The sequence below is a fragment of the Balaenoptera musculus genome, chromosome 8 (genome assembly GCF_009873245.2).
Source record: "Balaenoptera musculus isolate JJ_BM4_2016_0621 chromosome 8, mBalMus1.pri.v3, whole genome shotgun sequence".
In the NCBI taxonomy this organism is placed as follows: domain Eukaryota; kingdom Metazoa; phylum Chordata; class Mammalia; order Artiodactyla; family Balaenopteridae; genus Balaenoptera; species Balaenoptera musculus.
The window spans coordinates 95,705,972-95,729,803 of record NC_045792.1 but is presented as its reverse complement, the minus strand read 5'-3'; the positions used below and the strand labels follow the sequence as shown (position 1 = coordinate 95,729,803).

The window sequence follows — 23,832 nt, the reverse complement described above, 5'->3', positions numbered from 1 at the left end:
TGTAGAATAGTTTTGAGTATGGAAAGCAGGGAAATCAATTAGGTCCTTGGCAATAATTCAGGCTGTGGTCAAGGCTAAAACTCTAATACAGATACAGACATGATTTGGAAATAGTATGGATGGGAGGTATTTTAAAGGAAGAGCTGACAGGATTTAAGGACTGAGTGCAAAAAGTTTAATGGGCTTTCAGTTAACAAAAAAACAAGAAAGCCAGAGGGAGAGCTAGTTTTAAGGAAAGGTATAAACAAAAGGAGAGAGTTGAAACAGGAAATAATGAATACAAGTTAAAAAAAAAAAACAACACTGTTCTTTATTGAGGTATAACTTATATATAGTGAAATGCACAAATCTTAGGTGTACAGCTCAATAAACATTTTGTATGTAAACACTCATACAATGACAACCCAGATCGAGTTATAGAACATTTCCAATAATCCAGAAGGTGCCTTTGTGTTCCCTTGGTCAATAAAACCACCAAAAAGTAACCATGATTCTGACCTCTATCACTATAGATGTTTTGTTTTGAATTTCTTATAAATGGAATCAAATAGTATTAACTCTTTTGTTGTGTACCTTCCTTTATTCAACATTATGTCTGTAAGATTCATTTATAATGCTGCATGTAGCAGTTTATTCTTTTTCATTGTTATGTAGCACTCCATTTTATGAATATGCCACAATTTATAAATTAAACTATTGATAAACATTTGGGTTGTTTCCTGCTTTTAGCTATTATATTCTTTTTTTTTTTTTTGGCTGCATTGGGTCTTTGATGCTGTGCACGGGCTTTCTCTAGTTGCGGCGAGCGGGGCTACTCTTCCTTGTGGTGTGTGTGCTTCTCATTGCGTTGGTTTCTCTTGTTGCGGAGCACGGGCTCTAGGGCATGCGGGCTTCAGTAGTTGTGGCTCACGGGCTCTAGAGCGCAGGCTCAGTAGTTGTGGTGCACGGGCTTAGTTGCTCCACGGCATGTGGGATCTTCCCGGACCGGGGCTCAAACCCGTGTTCCCTGCATTGGCAATTGGATTCTTAACCACTGCGCCACCAGGGAAGTCGGTTATTATATTCTTACATGAGAGTTTTCGTGAATATAAATACTCACTGCTATCAGATGTAGAGCCAGGAGTATTGCTGTTGGGTCACAGAGTATGCATATGCAGGCATACCTTATTTTATTGCACCTTGCTTCACAGATATTGCCCCCTCCTCTTTTTAAAAAACAAATTGAAGGGGCTTCCCTGTGGCGCAGTGGTTAAGAATCCGCCTGCCAATGCAGGGGACATGGGTTCCAGCCCTGGTCCGGGATGATCCCATGTGCTGTGGAGCAACTAAGCCCATGCACCACAACTACTGAGTCTGCCCTCTAGAGCCCGTGAGCCATAACTACTGAGCCCACATGCTACAACTACTGAAGCCCACGCGCCTAGAGTCCGTGCTCCGCAACAAGAGAAGCCACCGCAATGAGAAGCACACGCACTGCAAAGAAGAGAGTAACCCCCGCTCGCCGCAACTAGAGAAAGCGCACAGCAACGAAGACCCAATGCAGCCAAAAATCAATAAATTAAATACATAAATTTATTAAATAAAAAAATTGAAGGTTTGTATCAACCCTGTGTTGAGCAAGTCTATCAGCGCCATTTTTCCCATGGCATTTGCTCACTTCCTGTCACAGTGTCATATTTTGGTAATTCTCAAAATATTTCAAACCCTCCACCAGCAAACAGACTACAACTCACTGAAGGCTCAGATGATGGCTAGCATTTTTTAGTAATAAAGTATTTTTAAATTAAGGTATGTACATTGTTTTTTTTAAGACATAATGCTATTGCACTCTTTATAGTTTAGTTTAAACACAACTTCTATATGCACAGGGAAACAAAAAAATTCATGTGATTCACTTTATCACAGTGATCTGGAACCGACCCACAATATATCCAAGGTATGCCTGTGTTTAGCTTTGACAGATACTGCCAAACAGTTTTCTAGGATCTGTACCAATTTACATTACCACCAACAGTACGTTAGCGCTTCCAGTGTTCCACATCTATACTACCACTTCGTATTGCTGATTCCTTAGCCATCTTGGTAGGAGTGTGGTGGTATTTCATTTAATCTGCATTGAATGACTGATGATTAAATTAGAGATGAAATGATGACTGCCTTTCCCCCACTGACACCTTTTCATATGTTTATTAGACATCTGGATATCCTCTTTCATAAAGTGCTAGTTCAAGCCTTTTGCCCACTTAAAAATTTGGTTGTCTTTTTCTTTTTGAATTGTGAGAGTTTTAAAAAATATATAGTGGATTCAGTACATTGTTGGATATGTACTGCAAATATCTTCTCCCAGTTTGTGGCTTGCCTTTCTTGTGGAATTCGTTTCTTATCATGAGAGTCACGACATACTAACGGACAATGGCCAGACTATATATATAAAGATAGAGCTCTGACCCACAATCTGCAAAAATCCAGCCCAGGAAGCCAACCTACTATCTACACTTACCAGTCAAGGAAGTCAGACTATCTCTAGCAACCAGTCCAGGAAGTCAAATGATAACCCCTGTAAAAACTGGCCCCAGACAGCCAGGACTTGATTAACTGACAGCTTCTCTAATTTTTATCCTTGCTTCCAACTTAGGACCAACCAGAGAAAGCCAAATATGTACCCCAACCAATCATATAGGATGCCCCCACTTGCAGTCAGGCGGCCTACAGCTTCCTTGTGCCAACAGCCCCAAATTAGGACATACCTGAAGGCTTCCCTGCCTTTTTTCCATTATAAAGCTTCCCCAGTGGTCTACCTGCCTTTGCATCTCTGCCAAAGGCAAGTGCTGGAGCTGACTCCTCTGCTACTGCAAGCTCTGAATAAATGGCCTTCACCTGTTCTCATCTGGGTGGTCTTTATGTCCACATTAAATACAGATTTATTGAGGTATAACTGACAATATCAGAAGTATAAGATAAGTTTTGACAGGTTTATAACTATAAAATCATCACCACAAAATAGTGAACATAACAATTACTCCCCAAAAGTTTCCTCATTTCCTTCGTCATCCCTCCCTCCAGCCGCGCCCCCATAATCCCCCATACCTAAACAACCTCTGAGATGCTTTCTATCACTAAAGATCCTTATCTGCATTTTCCAGAGTCTTATATAAATTAAATCATACAGTATGTACTCTTTGGTTTCTTTCACTCAACACAATTATTTTGACATTCACCCATGTTATATTTTTTTTCACCCGTGTTATATTCTATGTCGATAGTTCATTTCTTTTTAAAAAAAATTTTTTTTTGATGTGGACTATTTTTTAAAGTCTTTATTGAATTTGTTACAATATTGCTTCTGTTCCATGTTTTGGTCACAAGGCCATGTGGGATTCTAGCTCCCCACAGGGATCGAACCCGCATCCCCCGCATTGGAAGGTGAAGTCTCAACCACTGGACTGCCAGGGAAATCCCGATGGTTCATTTCTTTTTATTGCTGAGTATCATCCTCTTATGGAGTTTCCTGATGATCAGAGGTTCTTTATTTTGGTAAGTCCAATTTATCAACCTTTTCTTTGATGGTTAGCACTTTTCTGTGTCCTGTTAAAAATTTTTTTGCTGATCTCAAAGTCATGAAAATATTCTCCTACATTTTCTTCTAGAAACATTACTGTTTACCTTTCACATTTAGATTCGTGATCCATCGAAAATTAATTTGTATACGTGGTGTACGTTAGGGATCAAGGTTCACTATTTTTTGCCAATCAGTTTGGTTTATTTAATAGGTTGAGTTAGAAACACCTGAAGATTTGTCTGAAAATGCTAAATCTGAAGCTAATGGAAAAGGTTAAGACTGAGATTAAAGTTGGAGATAAATCTCAAAAAAGAAGGAATAATTAAAATTATAGCAACAGATGAAATCACCAAGGGAGATAACAGAAAAAAAACAAAACAACGACCTTGGAAAGCATTTGCATAAAAGAACCACAAAAAGAAATGCAAGAACTAATCAGAGAAATAGGAGATAAAATGATTTCTGAGAAGTTTTCATTGAAACTGAGGGGAAATTAAAGTTTCAAGATTGAAGGGATGGTCAAACAGTGTAAGTTCTTGCGGAGGAGGCAAAACTTTACCTCTACTCATCTTAAACTTTGAGCTGCGACTCCTTCAACAAAAAGACAGATTAACAAGAGAAAAACAGTTTACTGACTAATGCAGCACCTACCACAGAGGAGAAACCTCAACAAAAAATAACTCAAAGCAGTGGCTTAGAACTATGGCTCATATGGGGTCTTCAACAAAGAATAATAACTTCATAGAGAAATGACAGGACAAAGGAAAGCAGTTTTAGGCATTCAAGAGTGCAGGCTGTGGGAGGAAACTAAGTAAGGGAGCAAGGTTTGTTTGCAGATTTCTCTGGTGTCTTCTCAGGTCTGATAAGAATCTGTCTCCAGTAAAAAAGGGGAATTTATATCCCGCCTTTAGGCAGAAAACGGGAGGGCAGAGAAAGGTTCTCCCGCATTTGCTGCTTCTTAACTGCCTTCAGCTCAAAATAATTATTATGTCAAAGAGGCATATTTTGGGATGACATATTCTGGATTCCTTCATTCTCAAGAGGAAAAGGCCACTGGACTTGGCATTACATTGTTAATGACCTTTGAGAGGAGAGTTTCTTAGGGTGGTAGTGAGGAATGGATTCAGCTACTTCTGAGATGTTAGACAGGAAAAGAGCTCAAGCTTCTCCGTTAAAAGGATTTTCCCTGTAGGATAGGAATATCTGAGCAAATTTACGGGGGGGGGGGGCGGTGGGAAGAAACCAATGAAGGAGAAATAAAATCTTTGAGAAGAAATAATTGATGAGATGCCACAGGAGAATCCACTGATCAAATTACAAAGGACTCATCTTTGGGGGCCTATCAAATAATATGCTTGACGTGTACACCCACCTTCAGGCCTTCCTAATTTTGGTTGAAAAGAACACTAACAAATATTAAAGTAAAAATAAAAAGACCTTTTAAAGGGTTAAACAGCTCAAGGCCCTGAAGCAACACAGCAACAGATCTGAGATAAGAACAGTGCTGGAGGATTGGGCTGCCCCTATCTTACACTGAAGTGGGCAAGTGCTCCCACTACCAGAGTATCTACCAAAGCACAAACATTATAATGGCACAATGACTCTTGTGACTTTTTGTACCACTGGAAGCACTCAAAGGATTATGTAACTAGAGTTAGTTATTGAGCCAAAAAGGGTGGTCTCCACAGAGAAAAAGTTCTCTCAGAGGGATCAGAGCTTATTGTCCCCTTAGGCCTAGGCTATCTATCAAGGATGTTAGTTCATCCTTTACAATAGAAATGTAATAGAAAGTTTACTTTTGCTTTGCACTTTGCAAAATTCCTTCTTTGAGTGCTCCAAGGAATATAAAGGGAAATTTGGTACAAACATTAAAAACACTGAATTTTTTCTTTTTTTCTGCCCTTTACTACACTAGACAATTACTGAATCCTTCAAACTTATGCTTATACAAAATCCTTTATATTAGCGGCATTTTCATTTCCATAGATAACCACCTTAATCCAAGTCTCATTTCTTATCTGGAAGAGACTCTCTTGGTTAGTTACTTTACCTTTGAAGAGGATAGGCTATGCCATCCTAAAATATGCCACTTTGGCATAAAGATTATTTTAAGCTGAAGACATTTGAGATTCAACAGATGTAGAAAAGAAATGTTCTCAGAGCTTCCCTTATCTGACTAAAAGCGGAAACTTCTAAGAAATGAGGACTGCCATAAATTCCCATTTCAGGTTGGCTTCTACTCCCAGGAGAGAGACCTAATATAAACCTAATATAAATCCCCTATCTGGGGGAGTTTCATAGTCATGAAGAAGACGGAAAGACCATTTGCACCCACACAAGCAAATGTTATCACAAACTTTCTTATTTCCCATTTGTTCTCCTAAACACCCATTCTTCTTTCCTAAAGAAACTAATTTTTCTTCCCACAAAACCTTTTTCCCCTCTCTTTCTCCTACTGAGTTAGGCATATAAGTCCCAAATTTTTACCACCTCCTTGAGCTATTCATCACTGAGCACTCCTGTGGTATACACTTTGCAGGCATTAATAAACTCTGTCTTTTCTCTTGCTAATCTATCTTTTGTTGGTTTAATTTGCACACCCCCATCTGCTGAATCCAAGAGGTTATAGGAAAAGTTTCTTCCCCAACACCTCCTTCCAGATTATACTGTAAACCTCAGGTAAACCACTGAAAGGCTAGTCTAATAAAGCATTATGTCATCATATTGCTCCTATGTGCCAGAACTTTGCAGACTCCTCAGTCTGACCTTCAAGAGTCCACATACAAAGTCAGCGGGGAAAACAGGTAAAGTGATTTTGCAAAGGTAATCAGAGGCTTGCTGGTACTTTCAGGAAAGATCTTGGTCATTGAAACTAGCAAATAAATGATGATCCTGGACAAGGATCTAGTCCTTGAATGCACATGCTCAGGAAACTAATTTTATTAGTTCAGTCAAGGTTTGGGGGACTTCAGTTACAAGAGACAGTTTACATACCATAAATCCAATTTATTAATTGAGAAATAAAACTGCCAAGTCGATAGAAAGAAGCATCAAGTGATCAACATGTTGCCTTTCCTACAAGGAGGCCATTTTGGGAACCTAAAATCGTATCAACCCACTATTAGCTTCATAATATCTTTCTCTACCTCAGGAACAAGCACGTTGGAATTCTGCCACCAAGAGTCTAGAGAGGGCCTTCTTGGCTGACAATGCATGTATGTGACTTTCTTTCCTTTAGACTTTACAGACCACTGCCCATATCAGTCACTGTCACCAACATGTTATAACTGCCAAAGACCCTTGATGGAACAGGTTTTAAGAAAATATATCAGCTGCTAGAAGACTAAGCCAAAGTAGGGCTTTTAGGTTACCACTTAGTTTAAGTCAGGGCCACTTTATCTCTTAGCATTCTAGTCTCTCAATTACATAGCAAACTCTTCTGCAAGTGAAACAGGAGGGAAGGAGGCAGGGCACAACCTTTGAAAGAATGACATAGCCTGAGGACATGACGTAAACTGATTAGAACCAAATGGGTCCAAGATGGCGGACAAGTCGACTTCCACTAGACCTTGAGCCTCAGTACACGCTCACATCAGCAAGCTAAATGACACACCCACAGGCGCCATGACAGTTTCAAGACGGACCATAAGGATCAAAAAGTGGGCGGTGGCCCAATTCCTGGAAATCCCCACCCCTTCCTAAAATAGCTGGAATAATCCTCCCACTCATTAGCCTATGAAATTACCCACTCCTATAAAAACTGACAATCCCATACCCTGGTACCTTTCTCACCTTCTGAGATGGCCCACACTCTGTGGAGTGCATTTCTCTCTAAATAAATCCACTTCTTACTTATCACTTTGTCTCTCACTGAATTCTTTCTGCTATGAGACATCAAGAACCTGAGCTTCATTAAGTCCTGAAACCATGTGTGTGATCTCAGTTGGAAGACCATGGGTTTTGGCTGGGTTCGAGTCCCCGCACGTGGGTTCAAGTGCCAATCTGAGGTGCAAGGTTTCACAAGCATTCAAATTTCATGTCCCTTTCCTGTTAATATGTTGAATAAGCAAGCTCATCAGCGCTACTTATTACCTCCTTTATTAAATTTTTTTGCCTTAGGGACATAAACCAATTACTATGTATGATTTTGGACATTTACAAAAAGTTCTATGTGGTTCCCACCCACATATACTTGATTAAATTTACCAAGGGTCACCTCTAAAATGGCTTAATTAGGCCAAAAATATATTTATGAATCATAATGCTCTTAATATTGCTGTCCCTTCAAGTTTCATCAGCATCTATTTCCCCAGACTTGCCACTTGTAGCTTTTCTTGTCTGAGAAATACCTCACTTAATTAAGGCCTTTCTTCAAGGCTTAAGACATTTAACAAATAACAAAAACTATTTACTGGACCTTGATTAGCAATTTCAATTTAGCAACATTCTCTACACATCATTTTCATTAACAGAAGTTCATAACAACAAATAATTCTGTCAGGTTCCCACAGTGTTTAGAACATGTGCAGGCTTCTGCCATACTAAAATGTTTTTAAACAATTATCTGAAAATAGAATGGATAAGCAAAATGTGGTATATACATGCAATGAAATATTATTCCGCCTTAAAAAGGAAGGAAATTCTGACACATGCTACAACATGGATGAACTTTGAGGACATTATGCTAAAGTGAAAAGAACTAGTCACAAAAAGACAAACCCACTTATATGAGGTACTTAGAGTAGTCAAAATCGTAGAGACAGAAAGTATAATGGTGGTTGCCAGGAGCTGGGGGGAAGAGAGAATGGGGAGTTGCTGTTTAATAGGTAGAGTTTCAGTTTTACAAGATGAAAAGTTATGAGGACGGACGGTAGTGAAGGCTGCACAACAATGTGAACGTATTTAATGCTGCTGAACTGCACACTGAAAAATGGTTATGATGGTAAATTCTGTTGCTTGTATTTTAACACACACCCAAAAAGAAAAAAATATGCCATTACTAAATAAATAAAGTTTCCCATTATTATGTAATGGATGTAGATAATCACCAACACCCAAATACTAGACAGAAGATTCTACAACACTGCTCAAGTGCAAATGATACAATCAGGTAAGGGAAAAGTATAGTTATCTGGATAGACAGGTTTTTTAGATCTTTTACTTACTTTCATACTGAAATGCTAATTTTAAGTTTTAAAAATATGAGTTCTTCTTAGGCAGACAAAAACCATTTATCTCAACTACTTTCCCAATCCTCAATTAAAAGCACAGAAATATAAAAGCTATAAATAAACCCAGAAGAAGAAATAACAATGAAAGATGTCAACAAAATATTGGGGGAAAAAAGTGAACAGACTGGTTAAGGATAAAGGTTCAATGTTTATTTCTGCTCACTCCTAAAAAAAGGGTGGGGGACTTAAAAAGCATACACACAGACGAGAGACAACAAAATCAAAGTTCGGGAAGGTAGAAAGTAGAAGAAATAGATAACTGACTAAGCAGAGCACAGCTGATATCCAAGCCAGCAGCGGGAGAAACCCTAAACAAAGAAAGCTCTTCTGAACCAAAGAACCTAAGAAAGTCTAAGGAATTAGTCACCAGGTAGCTACTAAAGTAGGGTGGCAGATGGGGCTGAAAACAGGAAGATGATTTGAAAGTCCACAGAAGAAGCAGTTAGACCCCACTCTAAGCCCTACACCCACACCATGACCCCACTCAGACCAGAACTGCCCTTCCTTCCTAACGTTAGAAGGCTGGACATTGGGAGGTCCCTAAATGGTGGAGTAGGAAGACCCTGATCTCACCTCCTCTCACAAAACTTACAATTATGTACAGAACAACTACTGAGGAAAAAGACCCTGACCCTAACCCTAACCTACCAGAAAAGATCTTCTACAACTAAAGATAAATAGAAGGAACCACAACAAGATGGGTAAGAGTAGGGAGTCCCAGTACAGTCACAACCCATGCCCCCAGTTGAGGAACCCACAAACATAAGAATAATTACCATTGCAGAGATTCTCCTCAAGGAGCAAGGGGTCTGAGTCCCACATTGGACTACCCAGCCTGGGGGTCCTATGCCAGGAAGACAAGCCTCCAGAATGTTTGGCTTTGAAGGTCTGTGGGGCTTACATCTGGGAGCACCAGAGGGCTGTGGGAAATAGAATGGAGTCTCTTAAAGGGCACACAAACTCTCACATGTGCCGGGACCTTTAAGGCAGAAGTAGTAATTTCAAAGGAGCCTGAGTCAGAACTACCTGCTGATCTTGAAGAGTAACTACCTGCTGATCTTGAAGAGTCTCCTGGAGAGGCAGAAGGCAACTGGAGTTCACCCCGGGGACATAGATACTTGTGGCAGTCATTTTTGGGAGCTTGTTCTACCACATGGACACTGGTGCAATCACCATTTTGGAATCCTCCCTCTACCACTAGCATGGTGTGTGTGTGTGTGTGTGTGTGTGTGTGTACACACACACACACACACAATGGAATACTACTCAGGCATAAAAGAGAATGAAAATTTGCCATTTGCAACAACATGATGGACTTGGAGGGTATTACACTTAGTGAAATAAATCAGAGAAAGTCAAATACTGTATATTATCACTTATATGTGGAATCTAAAAAAAAAAACAAATGAATGAATATAACAAAACAGAAACAGACTCATAGATAGAGAGAAAAAATTAGTGGTTACCAGTGGGGAGAGGGAAGCGGGGAGGGGCAAGATAGAGGTAGGGGATTAAGAGATATAAACTACTATGTATAAAATAAATAAGCTACTAAAGGTTGTTGACTAACAATCAATCAACCAATCAATCACCTACAAGGATATGTAGCCAATATTTCACATTTATTTAATTTATGTTTTTGGCTGTGCCATGCGGCATGTGGGATCTTTATTCCCCAACCAGGGATTGAACCCATGCCCCCTGCATTGGGAGCATGGAGTCTTAACCACTGGACCGCCAGGGAAGCCCAGTAGCCAATATTTTAGGATAAATATAAATGAAGTATAATCTATAAAAAATTTGAATCATACCTGAAACTAATATAATATTGTAAATTATACCTCAATTTAAAAAAGTAAAAAAACACTAAAATAAATAAGAAAAATAAAAAGGACTGGACATTAACTTTTTGGAAACAGTGAATCAAAAACATGGTGAACTTTGGTTATCAAAGTCTTTATGAGACACTCCCTCTCCCACCTCTTGAGCTCCCTTCCTCACTAAGCTTGAAAAATACTGGCAGCCACAATGGAGGCTTTCATCAAGTAACTGGTGATCCTTGGCTGTCCCATTCACATTTGAGCATGAGGCACCGAAAAGACAGAAACTCAGGGTATATGAGTGAGTCTGGTGAACTGGTAGGGCTCCAAGAGGGTCATCAGGAACAAGCTGGGCGCAGCCTCACCCTTTTTTCAATGGAAAGAAACCTCAAGTGTCAGTATATAGAGGTTTTTCCCTCCAAAGACACTTAATTTCTCCAGAGGAGCCTCCAATCTCCTGCTGAAAACAAGTTTTCAACTCCTTTGGGTGAGTTACAGGAATGCAACTGTTGGATCATACGGTAAGAGTATGTTTATTTTACAAGAAATCATCAAACTGTCTTCCAAAGTGGCTGAAAGTTTGCATTCCCACCAGCAATGAGTGAGAATTCCCGATGCTCCATGATCTCTCCAGCATTTGGTGTTGTCAGTGTTTTTGGATTTTGGCCATTCTAATAGCTGTGAGATGGCAACTCATTATCTTAAAAGATACCCCTTTTGGGACTTCCCTAGTGGTCCAGTGGCTAAGACTAGGCACTCCCAATGCAGGGAGCCTGGGTTCGATCCCTGGTCAGGGAACTAGATCTCACATGCCACAGCTAAAGATCCCGCACACTGCAACGAAGATTGCGCGTGCCGCAACTAAGACCAAATAAATAAATAAATAATTTTTTTAAAAAGATATATCTTTTGCAAATATTTTCTCCCAGTCTGTAGCTTGTCTTCTAGTTCTCTTGGACAACCTTAGTTTTTTTGAAAAGCAAATTTATACACGGAACTAATCTAAAGAGTTAAAGCTTCCTTGATTTATCTTAAGGATGTTAAAGCTTCCTTGATTTATCTTAAGGATGAATGTTATTAAGCAAATTCAGTTGTTTTGAGTAACAGCTCCTGCCATATTAATAATATTGCTTTCATATTTGTTTAATGCCTACTTCTATTCACACATACTCTACAGAACAGTAACCTCAAAACTATTACAGAGATAACAGGACATTTTGCCTGCAATTAAAAAAACAAACTTGCTGACAAATGCTCAGCACAGCATTATTTTCAAGACTGATAAGTGTTTAAATAACACTTTATACACATAAAGTGTTTTTAAACTCATGTTTGTCATGCAATATGTAAAAGTTTGGGGAACGCTGAAATTAAAACTGACAATTTTACATTTGCTTCTTCAACTAACAGTGGAAGAGCAGAGATAATCTTTTCTTGCCGTAGTCATTATTCTACAGCAAGAATTTTCACATTAGAATTTTCACATTTTCTCCAACACTGGTTTCAAAGGCAGTTGTACAATAAGTGGGGGGGAAAGAATAGTTATTCACAGTAAATTGCCACTTAGTAAATGTATAATAAATAAAGATTTAGGAAAATCACCATTTTGGGAGTTCCCTGGCAGTCCAGTGGTTAGGACTCGGAGCTTTCACTGCCGTGGCCTGGGTTCAATCCCTGGTCAGGGAACTAAGATCCCACAAGCCGTGTGGCGCAGCCAAAAAAAAAAAAAAATCACAATTTTGCAATCATCACAGGAATAACTGGTTCAAGCAAATCACCAGTAGATGATAAAACCACTGTAAATATACCTTTTGTCAACAAATTTTCACGCAGTCTTCCTGCTTATTGACTTATTAATTACAAAGAGAAGTCAGATGAACACAATCTTAAAGTAATCAAAGAAACCTACCAACAACTGAAAAACTGACGTTACATCCTCTTGATGTGATGTAGGGAGAAGGACATATCACTTATGTAGCTTTTCTATTAAAACTGTATAGGGGCTTCCCTGGTGGCGCAGTGGTTAAGAATCCACCTGCCAGTGCAGGGGACATGGGTTTGAACCTTGGTCCGGGAAGATCCCACATGGCACGGAGCAACAAAGCCCGTGCGCCGCAACTACTAAGCCTGCGCTCTAGAATCTGCGAGCCACAACTACTGAGCCCACGAGCCACAACTACTGAAGTCCATGCACCTAGAGCCCGTGCTCCGCAACAAAAGAAGCCACCGCAATGAGAAGCCCGCACACTGCAACGAAGAGTAGCCCCCGCTCGCCGCAACTAGAGAAAGCCCGCGCGCAGCAACGAAGACCCAACGCGGCCAAAAAAAAAAAAAAAAAAATGTATAACCCAAATCTAACCATGAGGAAGCAATCAGATGAGCTTATATTGAAAGACAGGGCATTTTACATAATAATGGGCTTGTACTCTTCAAAAAAGTCAATCTTATGAGAGAAAAAGTCTGAAGAACTGTTTTAGAGTAAAGGCAATAGGAGTATGACAACTAAATGCAATGCTTAACCCAGGACTTTTTTTTTTTTTAAAGTTGCTATAAAGGAGGGCATTGAAACAATTTGGCAACATTTGAATACTGACTGTATACTACATAACCAGTATTGCATCAGTATTAAATTTCCTGAATTTGATACAATTACACTTTGTTCAATGTTCTTGTCCTAAGAGATACAAGTAACTTTTCTCAAGAGTCCAGGGGAAAAAAAGAAAAAGAAAAAAGTAAGAAATCGTGCGTTGTTCTATTATACAGTATGTGATACATACAGAGAGAAGTAAAGCAATGTGGCCAAGAGAGAACAATGTATGAATGTAGGTGAAGAGTATATGAAAGTTCACTGTAATATTCTTACAATTTTTCTGTATGTCTTACATTTTTCAAAAATAATCTAACAAACAAAATCCATTCTCATCAAATGGTCTATAGCAGGGTAAAGATCTTAACTAACTTTCACCCAGCATAAAAGTTTTCTATCTCCTTGTAGACCTATTTCAAATACAATTTTTGAAACATCTGAATGACTGCTCTAGCTATACTTCCAAGATCCCATCACAGGACATCCTTGCCTTGAGAGTGAAGGAGACAAGGAGTTCAATGCACTGCGCCATGTCAGACACGAGTTTCAAATCTCGGAGGACATCCAACAACAATGTGGACTGAACTAATGTGATTAGTAACACCCCACCCCTGCCCACTACAGGTACACAAAAATGCAAATAAGATATGACAATAAAAAGGTTTTGATACACAGCTAAACCAGAAAGATTGAAAAATCCCAGGTTCCAGAAAAAAAGGTAAGTTAAAGCCATAGATATAAGGGAAAATTGATGCCAGGGAGCTGAGGTTTATGGGGAGCAAGGTCAGATTCTTATAACGAACACATGAGAACAAGAGTGGGGTGTGGGGGAAATCACACCTCAAGCTTATGGGCAGGTAGAAACCTCCCCTGCAGAAAACCCCAGAGCCAAGTGCTCCTTGATCAGAGGCCAGAAGAATCCTAGAGAAGCAATGAAGAGCTTTGCCATCTATCATGGCAAGATTGGGAGGTGGGGAAGTTACTCTCAAAACTTCAAAAGCATACATCAGTAAGGTACACAGATATAAGATCCAAAACTGGGCTTCCCTGGTGGCGCAGTGGTTGAGAATCTGCCTGCCAATGCAGGGGACACGGGTTCGAGCCCTGGTCTGGGAAGATCCCACATGCCACGGAGCGACTGGGCCCGTGAGCCACAATTGCTGAGCCTGCGCGTCTGGAGCCTGTGCTCCGCAGCCAGAGAGGCCGCGATAGTGAGAGGCCCGCGCACTGCGATGAAGAGTGGCCCCTACTTGCCGCAACTAGAGAAAGCCCTCGCACAGAAATGAAGACCCAACACAGCCATAAATAAATAAATAAAATAAATAAATAAAAAATTAAAAAAAAAAAAAAAAAAAAAAAAAAAAAAAAAAAAGATCCAAAACTACACTACCTACATGGATGGTAAGGAAACAAAAAGTCAAGAAATTAACCTAAAAACTTGTCCAAAACCACTGAAACTCTTAGAAACAGGCAGAAGGAAGCCCGAAGGAGCCTTGAGAGAAGCTTTCACAGACTTGGATCATCAACAGCCTACTGCCAGGCCATTCATAACCCTTCCTTCCAACTTTTAGCTAGATGAACTCAGAATTTAAAAATTTGCAGATTGCACATGGAAATAAAACACCAAGAACTCAAAAGAACAAGACAATGTGAGAGACTACACATCTGAGATAGGAGATTGGGCAAGCTAAGAAGAAATACGCTTATTTATGAACTTGTTAAACACGTTGACTTAGAATGTTAAGGCAGTAGGTTAAAATTTTTTAAAGAATCACTTTAGTTTTTCTTAACAAACTGAGTTATAATTCACATACCATAAAATTTACCATTTTAGGGCTTCCCTGGTGGTGCAGTGGTTAAGAATCCGCCTGCCAGTGCAGGGGACATGGGTTCGGGCCCTGGTCCGGGAAGATCCCACATGCCGTGGAGCAACTAAGCCTGTGCGCCACAACTACTGAGCCTGCGCTCTAGAGCCTGCGAGCCACAACTACTGAGCCCACGTGCCACAACTACTGAAGCCCACATGCCTATAGCCTGTGCTCTGCAACAAGAAGCCACCGCAATGAGAAGCCCGCGCACCGCAACGAAGAGTAGCCCCTGCTCGCCGCAACTAGAGAAAGCCTGCGTGCAGCAACGAAGACCCAACGCAGCCAAAAATAAATAAATAAATAAATAAAAATTGAAAAAAAAAATTTTACCATTTTAAAGTGTACAATTGAGTGCTTTTTAGTATATTCACAAGGATGTGCAACCATCACATTTTTATCACATTGAAAAGAAATCCCACATCTGTTATCCATCACTCCCCTTCCCCTTCTCCCTGTCCTTGGCAACTACTAGTATGCTTTGTTGCTATGGACTTGCTTATTCTGGAAGTTTCACATAAAGGAAATCCTATGTCACCTTTTTGTGACTTGCTTCCTTCACTTAGCATGTTTTCAAGGTTCACTCTGTATTTTAGCATGTGTCAGTACTTCATTCCTTTTTATGGCTGAATAATATTCCACTGAATTGGTAGACTACATTTTGTTAACTGACTCATCAAGTGATGGACATCTAAGTTGTCTCCACTTTTTGGCTACTGTGAATAATATTCCTGAGAACACTCATGGGCAAGTTTTTGTGTTAACATATGATTCTCTTGGGTATATACCTACAAATGAAATTGCTGGATCATATGGTGATTCAATATTTAATTTTTTTGAGGAACTGCCAAACTGTTTTCCAAGGCAGCCATGACATTTTACATTTGGTAATCGCTTAATTTTAAGATTAGGGTATATAATGAGTACAGAGATGACAGACATTATGAATGGGTCTTTCTTTTTTTCTTTTTTCTCCAAGTATTTCCTTGTTACTCCTTTCCCTTTTAATCCATAATATATAACCCAGATAAATAGGCTATTGCTGTATCCTTTAAGGTTTTTTTTTAATTTACAAAAACAATGGATAGTTCTTCTCTCAGAAAACAAATGTAGTTGTAATTTGTATGACTTCAAGCTAATTTTAAAAAGTTTTTATTATGAAAAATTTTACACATCACTCAGCTTCAACAGTGTAGAGAATAAGTTCTTCCCTTAGCCTCTGCCAGAAACACACGTTAATTTCTCCCTGGAAGAAAATAATGTTGTCCTAAAGCATAAATTATCTCTGTAACTTTTCAAATACAATTTCTGGCACATGTTAAAGTAAACCAGGCACTCAAGGAGACAAACACAAATGATCAAAATCCAAAAGATATTAGAAACACATTAACAGTTATCAGACACAGACCTTAAAATTACTATGCTTAATATGTTCAATTAAATGAAGCACAAAATTGAGAATTTGGACAGAGAACAAAAATGTATAAAAAGTAGGTAAGTATGATCCAGCCAGATTAGTAGGGAGACATAAAAGTGACCAAAAGAGACTAACAGTAGATTATAGTAGGGAGTCAATGCAGATTCTTCTATAGGTAAAACTTTAGGGACATTAATCTGAATATAGAGAAGGGGAGATGAAATAAAGGGACCAGAGGCAGGAAGACCAAGCTAGGAAGCCATTTCAGTAATCCAGATGAGAGTTGGTAATAGCACTGGACTAAGGTGAGGCAGTCAATAAAGGAAGGAAAGAGCAAATAATTTCAAAGAAACAACTGAATAATTTGGCAAGAGATTATACAAAAATGACCCCAGATAATATCTCCAGCCCCTAAAACTGGGAAAAGTTAATTAACATCAATTACTGAAAAAATAATTATGCTTTCCAATTTTTAACAGTTTTAAAATGTTCTGGATTCAGGCTTAAAAGCTCAGTGTGGCAAATCAGGAGCAGTTAATAAGAAAAAACAGTTAAGGGAGTTCCCGGCGGTCCAGTGGTTAGGACTCTGCGATTCCACTGCAGGGGGCACGAGTTCAATCCCTGATCAGGAACTGAGATCCCGAAAGTTGGGTGGTGCAGCCATAAAACAACCCCCCCCCCAAAAAAAACCCAGTTAGGTACAAGTTCAAGGGTAAAGGGAACAAAACTGTAATTTCCTCACTTTCTAGGCATCAGAATTAGTAAATCATAAAGATCTTTTTTTCCATTTAGAAAGTTCTTTGTAGACAAATGAGAAACAGAATGGAAAAGTTTAAACAACTGAAATAGTCTTCTACCAAAAGAGTTACAAAGAAAGTCTGAAAATAAAGAAGCAAGCAGAGATACACTCACTTGGGGTGGGGGGGAAGGAAGAAAAAAGAAAGAAAAGAAAAATAAAGCAGGGCCTTCCCTGGTGGAGCAGTGGTTAAGAATCCACCTGCCAATGCAGGGGACACGGGTTCGAGCCCTGGTCCGGGAAGATCCCGCATGCCGCGGAGCAGCTAAGCCCGTGTGCCACAACTGCTGAGCCTGCGCTCTAGAGCCCACGAGCCACAAATACTGAAGCCCACGTGCCACAACTGCTGAAGCCTGCGTGCCTAGCGCCTGTGCTCCGCAACAAGAGAAGCCACCGCAATGAGAAGCCCGCGCACCGCAACGAAGAGTAGCCCCCGCTCGCAGCAACTAGAGAAAGCCCGCGCGCAATGAAGACCCAACGCAGCCAAAAATAAAATAAATAAAATAAATACATTAAAAGAAAAAGAGAGCAGAAGTGTCAATATTTATGACAATTCCAGACCAGAAGTGATGAAATGAGATTAAAAGGGACATTCAGTAACGATAAAATAACCTCTGAAAATGATAGCCATAAACCTTTACCTGTAAGCAATATAGCAATAAAATACATAAAGCAAAAATTCCTAGAGATACTAGGAGAGCTTGATAAAACCAAAACTATACCTTAAGATTCAACATACCTCTTTGATATATCAAATAGATATAAAAAATTTTGGAGGATCTGAAAAATAAAAACAAGCCATTCAGGGCTTCCCTGGTGGCGCAGTGGTTGAGAATCTGCCTGCTAATGCAGGGGACACGGGTTCGAGCCCTGGTCTGGGAAGATCCCACATGCCGCGGAGCAACTGGGCCCGTGAGCCACAACTACTGAGCCTGCGCGTCTGGAGCCTGTGCTCCGCAACAAGAGAGGCCGCGATAGTGAGAGGCCCGTGCACCGCGATGAAGAGTGGCCCCCACTTGCCACAACTAGAGAAAGCCCTCGCACAGAAACGAAGACCCAACACAGCCAAAAATAAATAAATTAATAAAATTTAAAAAAAAAAGATTTAAAGTAACTAAGTCATAAAGTAATCCGTATTAAAAAAAAAGCCATTCATATATATATATATATATATATATATATATATATATATATATGGTGGCATATAGTGCGAGTCACTCAATCTTTTTGTACTTCAGATTCCTTTCTCATAGGGTTGTGGTGAGGATGAAATGAGATAGTTCCTGTAAAGAGTACTTGCCACATATGAGATCCTCAATAAAGCTCTTAGTTATCTAACTCCACCTTTCACATTATTCTCTTAGGTTCAAGGGACACCATAAACTGATCATGTTCTTGACCATTTAAAAAATTTTTTTCCAAGATGTTATTGCCCATAATCCAATAAACTAGAAACATATGATAAAAAGTTAACCGTGTATACACTAGGAAGCTTTTTATAATAAACATTGAAATAAAAACCAGTTACAAATGATCTAGAAATTAACAAAATGAAGAATATTTGACAACAAATGAGACACAGCAAAAGAAGAATTCAGAGGAAAATTTATAGCCTTTATAATTTAAAAAAAAAACTCAAATAAGTATTCAATTTAAGAAACCAGAAAGTAAAATAAACCAAAAGAAAATGGGAAGTGGAAATAAAGATAAAAGACAAAAGCTGTGTTTGATTAACTACGGAACAATTTAAAAACCAGTCTACAGAATACATAAGGCCAATATCTGATTTCTTGAAAATTCCAACAGAAACAGATTAAAGCATAAAAACACCCTTAAGCTTATATTTAAAACAGGGCATTTAAACCTCCACAAGTATGTCTCTACATAATGCTCTCCTGGGCAATACAGGACGAATGTGAGGGTGGGGACAAACCACCCTGGAAGGCCTGGAAAGAATAATATGATTTTTAACTCTATTTCTTTCATATTTGTATGAATCAAAAGTCAAGAGTGAAAACAGTATTTTCCAAAATAAGAATACTGGGTTGTCACTTCTATACATTCTTTATTTACCTTTATTTTTACTAAGATACTATTGACAGACTGTGCATGTTAATTGAGTTGTTTTTCTATGTAGTGGTGATTCACAATCTTCTCCCTTCTCTTGTAACCAAGGGCATATGGGGGACACCACCAGGGCAAAACCAAATTTCTTGTGCCACCTATACTGGTATTTAGAGGCTTTCTTTTTTTAGAAAGGTAATTTTAAATTTATTTATTTATTTATTTATTTTTGGCTGTGTTGGATCTTCGTTTCTGTGCGAGGGCTTTCTCTAGTTGCGGCGAGTGAGCGGGGGCCACTCTTCATCGCGGTGTGTGGGCCTCTCACTATCGCGGCCTCTCTTGTTGCCGAGCACAGGCTCCAGGCGCGCAGCAGGCTCAGTAGTTGTGGCTCACGGGCCCAGTTGCTCCGCAGCATGTGGGATCTTCCCAGACCAGGGCTCGAACCCGTGTCCCCTGCATTGGCAGGCGGATTTACAACCACTGCACCACCAGGGAAGCCCTAGAGGCTTTCTCTAACAAACTGGCTCACATTTACTCTACAGTTAAAAACAATTATTTAGGGCTTCCCTCGTGGCACAGTGGTTAAGAATCCGCCTGCCAACACAGGGGACATGGGTTCGAGCCCTGGTCCGGGAAGATCCCACATGCTGCGGAGCAACTAAGCCCGTGCACCACAGCTACTGAGCCCATACACAACAACTACTGACACAGTGCTCTAGAGCCCGCGAGCCACAACTACTGAGCCCAAGTGCCACAACTACTGAAGCCCGCATGCCTTACAGCCTGTGCTCCACAACAAGAGAAGCCACCACAGTGAGAAGCCTGCGCACCGCAACGAAGAGTAGCCCCCGCCCACTGCAACTAGAGAAAGCCCACACCCAGCAACAAAGACCCAACACAGCCATAAATAAAATAAATAAATAAATAAATAAAATAAAAATTAAAAAAAACAATTATTTAAAATTAATTTTACATCCTCTTAAGGGATTTAAAATCTTTTTAAAGATTCAAAACTAATTTTACATCCCTTTAAGGATTTTAAATCGTTTTAAGATTTAAAACCCAAACTTCAAGTTGTTGTCTTTTTTTTTTTTTTTTGGGGCTGTGCACCACTCAGCATGCGGGATCATAGTTCCCTGACCAGGGATCAAACCCGTGACCCTCTGCGGTGGAAGCGTTGAGTCTTAACCACTGGACTTTGAGGAATTCCCAAGAAAAGTTTCTTTTTCCCCTTGGTCATAGAGGACTAGTTAGCCTCCTCTGCATTCTCCCTTTGCATACACTGCCTTTATGCTGTCAGGGACTACCTGCAGTTTTTACTGCTCTCCACAATTTGACAAAGAGGAGGCAAGGACCAGTAACCCCGTGCACCCTCTCTTCTATTAAATCCATGCATGAAAAAATGAGGCCCTATGTTAATTCATTTTACTCAACTCAACACCCCAAGTTGGAAATTACTTCTAAATTATCCACACATAAAGTTTAGGTAAGCTTTTTCCAAGAATAAGCTTTTAGGAAAGTATACATATTTTAAGACTCTAAAGTCAACATACAAAGCCAAAAAAATTTTAAGCAATATAGTAGTTCAAATATTAGCTGAATAGCCTGCATTTCTTACTCAGTGAGTTTCTATACTTTTCTTCCATTAAAAAATAAAACCAGGGACTTCCCTGGTGGTCCAGTGGTTAAGACTCCTCGCTCCCAATGCAGGGGGCCTGGGTTCGATCCCTGGCCAGGGAACTAGATCGTGCATGGTGCAACTAAGAGCCTGCATGCCACAACTAAAGATCCGGGGTGCTGCAACGAAGATCCTGCAGGAGGCAATGAAGATTCTATGTGCTGCAGCTAATACCCAGTGCAGCCAAATAAATAATTTTTTTTTTAATTTTTAAAATTTATTTTTGGCTGTGTTGGGTCTTCGTTGCTGCACGTGGTCTATCTCTTGTTGTGGTGAGCGGGAGCTACTCTTCGTTGCAGTGCACGGGCTTCTCATTGCAGTGGCTTCTCTTGTTGTGGAGCACGGGCTCTAAGTACGTGGGCTTCAGTAGTTGCAGCATGCAGGCTCAGTAGTTGTGGCTCATGGGCTCTAGAGCACAGGCTCACTAGTTGTGACTCATGGGCTTAGTTGCTCCGCGGCATGTGGGATCTTCCCAGACCAGGGATCAAACCCATGTCCCCTGCATTGGCAGGCGAATTCTTAACCACTGCGTCACCAGGGAAGTCCCATAAATAAATACTTTTTAAAAATAAATAAAAACAAAAAAACTTAAGTTGAATAATAAAGGGTCATAGAGTGAGGAATGCAGTGCTCCAAACATAGTGTTATGAATGTCATTTTCATCTCTTCTATAATAATGTAAAAAGTGTTTAAAAAGTAAAAGTTCTAGGGATTTCCAAGCATTACTAAGATTAAATAAGTTCCCTCCAGATAAAAATTCCAAAATAAATAACTTCCACTCCCAATGGAACAAAATGTAATTGCAGAGCTTTGGTAATGAACCTTATCAAGTGACAGCAATAAGTTCTATAGTGGTTGCACTTTCTGATTAGTCAAAATTATCTTTGAAAACTCACTCATGTAGTAGGGCTCATGTCTTTGGAAGCTCAATGTTAATGTCTTAGGCTTCTTTTTGCATTTAGGCTATGGACACCCTGCTCTGAGTCATGGAGGTCATAAGCTGATGCACCTGGGTGGATGCAAGCAGGAAAGACAATGAAAAAAAAGAGATTTCTTGCCCCCACCTCCATACAGTAGTACAATTCCAGTACGCGTATATGGTAGGACTGAATTGTGTCCAGCTGATTCTTAGTCCTTAAATAAAACAATATAATTTGGAGTATTTAGTAGCTGAAGACCTGCAGTTTTTGCAGATCCTAATAACCACTTGAGGGGAAAAAAATTACAAATAATAAGAACTGTTAGGTGTAAGTAAAGAAATAGCAATTTTTATGAAATGTAAATCTCAGAAGTTGCCATAGCCGTCTTAACTTCCAACCCAAAGGGGTACAATTTGAAAACAGTGAGAGAATTAACTACATGCATTTTACTATACAGATCAATATATATGACATTTGCTTCATCACTTATTCATCATCCCCTGGGTATGAAAAATATTAACTCAGGATTCCCTTCCACAAGCACTTACAAGACTTCTGTTCGGCTGAAAAATGGAGTTGAAAGAAACAATCGAAAACGTATAATTTAATTGGAGCCACGATATCCACACATGAAAGGACTAACACATAAAACAATACACAATAACCTGGAGTTAATTTAGTGTAAAGAAAGGATCTGTTGTTTCTTATTATTGCACATCTCCCATTGAAGGTGTTCAATAAATTCTTCCACCTTAGGAGATGACTTTTAAAGTAAGTGTAATGAAAAAATAGGCACTTTTGTTCTTTAAATATTCGTTCATTCACATCCATTCCCCCGCCCTCCACCCCTCTCTCTCTGGCTGTGGGATGGCCAGAGAGGAAGGAATACTAAAAGTGAAACGCTATACTGAATTGACCAGAAAAACTTGGTAAATAACTGATTGAGAAAGTGAAAACTGAGATGAGTTAGTGATGAATCCAAGAAGGTGCTTAGCCACTTACCCAGAGATTTACTTAATGAGAATGGATCGCAGGTTTCCACAGGTCATTCCACTGCCAGTAAGAGAGTCGTGAACCTTGGGTCCCTTTTTTCACTAGTCAACAGTCACCCTCACCTACACGCGGAGTACATATTTGGCACTCAACAAATCTTGATTGAATGAAAACCTATCTCATTCATACTGGTACCCAACCACAGAGTTATGGGCCCACAAATTCCTTCCAAAAAGCCTTACGACTTAACCCAAAGAGCTGAGAAAGCAGAGTCGAAAGCTCTGGGGATCTCTGTAAGGACTGGGAATGATCAAGGGCCAATGAAGCCTACAGTAACCCGACTTCCCAAAGAAAGCTTAGGGGACTGACCTACAGCTAGTAGGCTTCGGCTTCGCCAGGACGTACCCGACAGGCCGCAGGCCGCAGGTCCACAGCCTCCCACCCGGGGGCGCTGAGAGATCCGGGGGTATCCCCCCTAAAGTTAGTACCTGTGAAGCTGCAACACAGAGAGTGGCTCGGGGCTCTCATTACGGAGGCCGGGGCCTGGGGCCGGCCAGTTGCGCCTCCTGGCTGAGAGCTCCGCGCTCCGGAGCTGCACTGACAGCACGGGTCGCAGATAATACCTCTCGCCTCAGGAGCCTCGTGGCTCGCAGGCCCCGGGAGTTTCGTTCCCAAGACTGCGCGAGTTGTCGCACTCACGTCTACAGACGCTCTTCAGGGCTTCCCTCACAGCTCAAGTGATCACTCCTGCCTTCAGCCCAGCAGCCGGTCGCTTCCCGGCGCCGCCATCGTCACTGTTTGTTTTCATCCGCTTCGGTGACGGCGGGGGGGGAGGAAGAGGGCTATGGGGGAAATACAGCTATCTAACCTCAGCCGCACTTTCGGCACACTATGGATGACCT

At 40.2% G+C, this 23,832-nt stretch overlaps 1 protein-coding gene across 10 annotated transcripts in view; it reads right to left on the bottom strand.

The window, feature by feature from the left end:
* The window catches only part of ATG13 (autophagy related 13), a 50,064-nt gene extending 26,309 nt beyond the window's left edge, over window positions 1–23,755 (bottom strand). For 6 of the 10 annotated variants that reach the window (XM_036860735.1, XM_036860739.1, XM_036860740.1 and 3 more), the window contains exon 1: window positions 23,419–23,755. The gene's annotated coding sequence lies outside the window, so the exon portion shown is untranslated. Of the gene's footprint in view, window positions 1–22,939; window positions 23,053–23,418 lie in introns of all 10 variants that reach the window. The other 4 variants (XM_036860737.1, XM_036860743.1, XM_036860745.1 and 1 more) reach the window with 2 other exon arrangements.
* Window positions 23,756–23,832: the final 77 nt, after the last annotated feature.